Genomic DNA, 8,256 nt, shown 5'->3' on the forward strand with positions numbered 1-8,256 from the left:
CTTTTTACTTCAAACTCCCACCACATTGCCTGCTAAGGCACTAAAAAAAAAAAAAAAAAAATCTCTTGTGTGAAGACAACCCTAACTTTTGAGTCTGTTTTTAAATTGTTTTCCCAAATGCCACTGATGTGTCTGGCCTGACTCCTCCTCATGCTTATGGAGCCTTTCAGACAGCAGAACATTAATGCTATTCAAAAATTCTGGCAGCTTTCATTTAGAGTTGATCATGTCCAATGGCCTGAGCAACCATTGGTGGTAAACAGGATGCTTTGAAGAAAGCTCTTGCGCATTGGTCCATCGGTTGAACGAATGCAGTCACAGTGGGTGGTAAACACAGTCATGAGTGTGGATGGTGCCTATATACTTTGAATACTCACAAGATCAAAAGACTCTTGAATATGATGCTACTTTAGCCTGTAAAATTCTCTTCTTGCCTGTGGCATAAAATAGTCCAATGACCAGTCTTCAGACAATGCTGCCAAACATTCGTTCTTCTGGAGATAACAAATGGGGAACGTTCACAGTCTTGAATATTTCAGGCTTCTTTAGCTGTAGGCAAAGAAGGGCTTTCGTTTGAATCCTGCAACATCTCCACCCAAAAGCAGCATCTCAGAGTCTTAGGATGCATTGGCTTTATGCTTCCAAGACAGGCTCATTTCATCCATACTAAGCCGTCATTACAGACTTTTTTTTCTCAACTATAGAAACCCCATGCAGTCTATTTGGAGTTCTGTAAGCTTCTTGTATGTTCATGGGCATCTCTTTCTTTAGGTTTGGGAAGTTTTCTTCTATAATTTTGTTGAANATATTTGCTGGTCCTCTGAGTTGAAAATCTTCATTCACAGGGCCCCCAATGGAGGAGCTAGAGAAAGTACCCAAGGAGCTAAAGGGAGCTGCAACCCCATAGGTGGAACATTATTATGAACTAACCAGTACCCCAGAGCTCTTGACTCTAGCTGCATTTGTATCAAAAGATGGCCTAGTTGGCCATCACTGGAAAGAGAGGCCCATTGGACTTGCCAACTTTATATGCCCCAGTACAGGGGAATGCCAGGGCCAAGGGGTGGGGGTGGGTGGGGGACTGGGGGTGGAGGAGTGTATTGGGGACTTTTTGGATAGCATTGGAAATGTAATTGAGGAAAATACCTAATTAAAAAAAAAAAAAAGAAAGAAACCCCATGCAGCTCTTCTTCCTAGGTCAGTACTTGCTCCCTACTACTGACCTTCAGATTCAAAAATCACGATGTTCCAACTCCCACTCAGTACGTCTGAGCTGGGGCTGAAAGACTTACCCTCTTTTCTGCTTTTCCTTTATTTTCTTTGTTTATTTAGGAAGGGTCTCTTGTAGCCTTGAACTCCCAATTCTCCTGTGTCTACCACCGCACCCTGATTGAGAATTAGTATGGCTACTAAATTTCCAGCTGCAGACGTGGTGCTCTAGAATACACAAGGGAAACTTGTGAAAACCTTGGGCGTAGCTTATGTCCATTCTCAAGATCCTAGAGAGCAGTTACATTGCTTTCCAAAGTAGTCATGGGAATTCTCACTGCCCTCTCAGCGGGGCATGGGAGTCCCTATTGTGGTTGTCCTTTCTGGTACTTGGGAATGTTTTACCTCTACCATCCCCCACCCTAGAAGCACCCTTCATAGTTTCTTTGTGGTTTCATTTGCAGTTTCTTCTATTGATCATAAGATGACGCCTGTTTTGTGTTTACTGCTGATTTGCTCCTCTGGGAACCCCATGTTCAATATTTGCTTGCACACTATATTGATTTGTTTGCCTCTGTCTTATTGATTTTCCTTGTTGGTTATATGTTGGGAAACCACTCAGGTGGTAGGCTGGCTTCACCTGCCTTACTGTGCTTGCTGTTTGAAAAAAGCCTTTGGGTTTTATTTTATTTAAAGATTTCATTCATGTCTTTAACCATTTCATAAACTAATCAACTGTTTTCAAATCTTCTAGGATAGGTCACTTGGTCAAAGGTTTGCCTTTGTTGTTCCAAGCTGACCAGTAATCAAACTTAAAATTTAAAAGTATGGTCAAAGGATTGCAAGCTGGTACATACATTCTGGAAATCAGTTTGGTGGATCCTCAGAAAATTGGACATAGTACTACCAGAAGATCCAGCAATACCTCTTCTGGGCATATACCCAGAAGATGTTCCAACTTGGAATAAGGACACATGCTCCACTATGTTCATAGCAGCCTTCTTTATAATAGCCAGAAGTTGAAAAAACCAAGATGTCCCTCAACAGAAGAATGGATATAGAAAATGTGGTACATTTACACAATGTGGTACATTTACACAATTCAGCTATTAAAAACAATGAATTTATGAAATTATTAGGCGAATGGATAGATCTGGAGGATATCATCCTGAGTGAGGTAACCCAATCACAAAAGAACACATATGATATGTGGATATTAGCTGATAAATGGATATTAGCCCAGAAACTTAGAATACCCAAGATACAATTTACAAAACACATAAAACTCAAGAAGGAAGACCAAAGTGTGGATACTTCGTTCCTTCTTAGAATGGGGAACAAAAATACCAATGGAAGGAGTTACAGAGACAAAGTTTGGAGCAGAGCCTGAAGGAACAGCCATCCAGAGACTGCCCCACTTGGGGATCTACCCCATAACCAACCACCAAACCCAGACACTAGGCAGATGCCAACAAGAGCCTGCTGACAGGAGCCTGATATAGCTGTCTCCTGTGAGGCTCTGCTAGTGCCTGCTCACAGTCATCACAGCACAAGGTCCCCAATGAAGGAGCCAGAGAAATACACAGGAAGCTGAAGGGGACTGAAGCCCCAGAGAAGGAACATCAACTATCCAGTACCCCCCAGAGGTCCTTGGAACTATACCACCAATCAAAACACATGGTGGAACTTGTGGCTCTAGCTATATATGTAGCAGAGGATGGCCTAGTCGGTCATCAATGTGAGGAGAGGCCCTTGGTCCTGCAAAGGCTTTATGCCCCAGTATAGGGGAATGCCAGGACCAGGAATGGGAGTGGGTGGGTTGGGGATCAGGAGGAGGGGGAGGGGATAGGGGATTTTCAGGGGAGACTAGGAAAGGGGATAACATTTGAAATGTAAATAAAATATCTAATAAAAATAGTATGGTCAAGTGCACTGTTAGCAGTTGTATGGAATAAAAGGATTCTGGTTCCTGACTTGAATGGTGGCAAATGGCACTTGAGGTGCTGAAGCTGAGCCTGTCTGCTGCAGCTTAAGTATGTCAACCCTACCCCCCAGCCTTGTTGCAATTTTCAGTGCTTTGACTTCTGTGGGAACTAAAACGGGGCCCTGGGGAAGATTGGGAAGGAAAGACCCACGCCTCACCAGAGTTCCACCTATGCTCTAGACAGGCAGGCATGGGAGGTCTGCCACACACTTTCCACCTAAAGAAGCTTAGGACATTGCCTATGTGACTTCTAGCCATGCTTCTCTTGTGGGGGCTGTGGAGGGCGGTAACTTAGGCAGGAGCCAGAGTTCCAGGAGCATAAGGGAACGCCTTCCTTCTGAGGTTCAGACCTCAGCTCAACTGAAGACCAGCCTGTCTGTGCATAACTCAATGCCCCACAGACTTCCTTTCTTCAGGGAGAAAGGAAAGATTTCTTGAATCCCAAAGTGCAAGTTAATATGGGAGTATTCACATCTGGAGGCACACAGACTGACTTTCCAGTCTGTGAGACTGAGCATGGTTGGTGGGTGGATTTTATGAGTCACAAGACATGTTCACATGCTCCAGTATAACTCCCATGTGGCCACTCTGTCCAACTAAGTATTTATTTGTGTCAATCTTATTTTGAAATTCAGTTACCTCTGGCATTATGGATTATGCCTTTAAAAGGAAGAAAACAGGTACTATGATCCAAACATGATGCAAGACTCTATATTATCCGGATTCTGTTTAGCTTCGATAGTACTTGTATTATGTAGAAGCAGAAGTGCAAGTTCAGATATCATGGACTGGAGAGAAAAGGAAACGAGTTAGACATGGCCAGCTGGAGACTCTGAAAGCAGAGCAGAGCACTGATGAAGACATAGAAGGGCTACCTCTGGTGGGAAAGTAGGTGGTGGACACCGTCTCTGGTCCACAGTGCAGTATCTGAATCCAATCCAAGGGCTGCTGACATTTTGCTGATGTTACAAGTGATCATTAATCAGAAGCCATGGGTAGAACCCCAACACTTAGGAGACAAACAAGAGAACCAGGATTTCCAGGTCATCTTTGGTTACATAGGGGTCTAGGGCTGAAGGTACATAAGACACTTGGGTGGAAACAAAAAGATGGCAGCAGGTTGGCTCAGCCAGTCAAGGTGCTGGCTGTGAAGTCTGATGGACTGAGTTTGATCTCCTGAACTCCGGTGGTGAAGGAAAAACTCTTTTTTTTTTTTTTTAAATTCCAGCAGAGGAAGCTGAGACTAGAGGATCCTTGGGTCTCGGTGATCAGCCAGGTTAGCTGAATGAACAAGCCTCAGTCAGGCTAGTAAGAGAAGCCATCTCACAAATAGAACAAAGCCCAGGCTGTCCTCTGCTCTCCATTCACATTTACACACATACATACACAACCATACCAACATGTGTACACACACACACACACACACACACACACAGACACACAGAGAGAGACAGAGAGAGAGACAGAGACACAGAGAGAGAGAGAGAGAGAGAGAGAGACAGAGACAGAGAAAGAGAGACAGAGACAGACAGAGGGACAGAGACTGAAGAGATGGCTCAGCAGGTAAGCTGCTCCATCAGAGTTTGTTCCCAGCACTCAGATCTGTAACTTCAGCTTCAAGAAATGTGGCATCCTTCATGGGCATCCCCCAGGCATATACATACAGACACACACACACACAGAGACATATAAAGAAAAATAAAATACATCTTATAGGATTTGTCTAAAGCACAAAAGATAATAAATCAAGATCTCTTTCTCATTTTCTCTCCTCCACAGTCTGTCTTTGGAGTGTTGCAATCCCTGCTTTATTGATGGAATGGTGATCTGCTTAGTGGAGGAGTTGTTTTCGGGGAAAGATGAACGGTCAGTGACTTTGCCACAGCTGTTGATGATATTATACAACCTTAGGCTGATGACCCAACATCGGCTAGGGAAGCAAAGACTTTCCATTTGGACAGAGTGTATTTCCTAGTTTTCCTATTTTTGTTGTTGAAGTTTGATGAGTTGACTTAGGGCATATTTGAAATTTCTATAAATTTAATAAGGTTTTTTTGAGACCATTTTGAAAACAAGACCGCTTTACACTAAGTAGCTATGGCCATGCTGACCTTATTTCAAAGTGGCTTCAGGGATGCCTCCAGATGTCTACACAAATTCTCAACACATCAGGACAATGCTACAAATGGAAAGGTTTAGAATGGGGAGGCAACATCTGATTCCTTAATAGAGAACGTAATATATTAATTGCTGTAAACCGGCCCAGAGATTTGGCCTCGTAACTTCTTGAAAGTATTGGAAACCATTCTAGAATAGAGTTCTGTTAGTTGGATAGAGTCCTCGGCACTCATAATTTCCGATACTCCCATACTGGGCATGCATCATGTTCCTTCTTCCTCCCCTCACTGTGGTTACCTTGGTTGGGAGATGGACTGGCCAATCCTACCTTGCTTTTCATTTCCACCCAACTTTGTGTTTTTGTTCCTCTGGAATTATTGGCTAACTCCAAACATACCCATGCTCGTTTTAGTTTTGACACTGCAGGACTATTTATCTTGGTGAGTGTGTTTGCTTATGCAAGGTGAGTTTTATTGACTCAGTGATACCAACAGGCTTCAGAATATTGCATAGTTAACAGAGTCACGTGACTCTACAGGACTTGTAAAAATTTCCCTTTCTGCCAGAGTTTTTTACTTTTACATTTTCCATCCACGAAAGTGTTTTCCTTCATACTTCTTAGATTCTTGTTAAATAAATCCTTCACACTGGGCCCAACGTTCAGTTACCCACACAAGGGAATTATACAGTTTTAGCATAGTAGAAAGACCAAGTAAGTTTCCTAAGAGTAGCCACTCTTACCCAGGGCATCAGCACTAGCTCATGCCTATGCTGTGCACAGTGTTTGTGCCTATTGCTGTTGTTTCTTTTGGACTATTGCATATTTATTCAGGCCAGAAAGTTGGAAGTCACCCCTGAATCTGCCTACTCCCCTGCTTACCATACTCAATGAAGTATCAAACCATATTCCTATCTTACTACATCAGTCAATAAGGTCCCCAGGGGCAGTCTTGTCTAGCCCAGTGGCCAGCAACATGTTTACAAACCACTGTCTCTGATAACATTTCACGTCAACTGACATAGTCTGCTTGATAGCCTTCATGAATTTATCTCTGACATCAAGATTAAACTTATAGAATGCAGAACGCAGAGAGCTCTTTTTAGTGTGATTCCTGATGGCTACTCTGATACTTTCTGGCTGTTTACTTGAACACACTCCACGATCTGCCTGCCTCAACCTCCCAAGTGCAGGGAGTAAAGGCGTGTACCACCACCATCCAAATGAACTCCCTTTTAGCTTCACTCTTTAAAATCCAGTTGAGAACGTTAGCACATTTAGGGGGAAATTTCTTCAGCTCAGTTAGCGTAGTCTAGAAACTCTCTCTTAGACACATTCAGGTGTTTGTCTTCATGGTGGCTCAACATCCTACTGAGTTCACAATCAAGCTTAATCAGAACAGTAGGTTTTTATGTATCTAGGAATTTGTTCCTTTCTTCTAGTTGTTCTATATATTGGAGCATAACTTTCCAAAATATTTTCTACTGCTCCTCTTGAGTTCACTGGTATCTATCTGTTTTAACATCACTTCTAGTCTTTAAATGTATTAACCTGAGTATCTTTTTCCTTTATTAATTTGGCTGTTTGTCTTATTTAACTTTATAAAGAATTAGCTATTCCATCGACCATGCCTACTTGTATTATTTGCTTTATCTCAATTTCATTAATTTCCTTCTTGATCCTTATTATTTATTTACATGTCTAAATTTCAACTTTGGTTTGTTTTCTAAGACTCTGAGGTACATCATTAGGGTATTTATTTGAGAGCAGCCTTATCTTATTATATAGGAGCTCATAAACGTCTTTTTGAGAACTATAAACAAAAAGTTTCTTCACGGACTCGTCAGTCAATTGGTTTTTCCGAGCAGAAGTTGCTAAATGGAAATGAGGTCAAACATGAGCCTTTGCTATGTTGAACTTAGGTTATCAGTAGTGTTAGGAAGGGACATGAGGACAGTTCATGCGTAAGGGAGCCCAGGACAGCCTGTGCACAAGAAATATTCAATTTACATTTAGTTGGCAATTTAGAGCTATGATGTCTTCATGGGTTTGACTCTTAGAATCATTATACCTCTGACAAGATCTGTTAGAAGAAGACTGAAGCTACTATTTTAAATCTTGTGTAGATGGGTGTTTAACATAACTAATAACATTTATTATGGATGCTAAACCTTTATTTGCTTCAGCCCTGCTAAATCCTGCCTTTGTTTATTTGGAAACGTCATTTTGCTATGAATCCAAAACTGGCCTTTAACCCCAAATCCTCTTGCCTCAGCCTTCCGAATGTTTCAGTTTATAGGTGAAAACAGCCAAATCTATTTCCATTTTAAATTTCACCAAAACATGCTTATGAGAAGTATATTTGTGACATTAAAATAAATGGAAAAGTAAAAATATTCAAGCACCAGGGAATGAGCAGCTGAATAATATACAGTACATTTCTTCTGTGGGATACTGTCTAGGTGCTAAAAGAAATATCTATCTGTATGTTAAATATGAAAAGTGAGCTACATATAGATATGGGAAAGGAGCAAACTGCAAATATGTGTATGTGAATAAACATATGCACATATACCATGCTATTTTTTGTTCAGAAGAATACCATGCATACATGCATAGCTTGTTTAATTATATTTGCTAATGTTCATAACTTCGTATTGCTTTCTAGAAGTATGTTAAACACTCATTATACCTAAATAGTCTAATCTCATTTTTACAGTAATTCTCTAAGGCAGGTAATAACTTTTCCTGTTGATGAGCTATGGAGGTTTGCTTTGGGCTGTGTAGTAGTTTAGAGAAACAACTGAGGCTCCAGTCCTGAAGCCTGAACTGCTACCTGCAATAGTCTGTGATTTTTTTTTGATTTTTAATATTTTTATTACATATTTTCCTCAATTACATTTCCAATGCTATCCCAAAAGTCCCCCATAGCGCCCCCCACTTCCCT

Source organism: Mus caroli, chromosome 14 (assembly GCF_900094665.2).
Source record: "Mus caroli chromosome 14, CAROLI_EIJ_v1.1, whole genome shotgun sequence".
NCBI classification, from domain to species: Eukaryota; Metazoa; Chordata; class Mammalia; order Rodentia; family Muridae; genus Mus; species Mus caroli.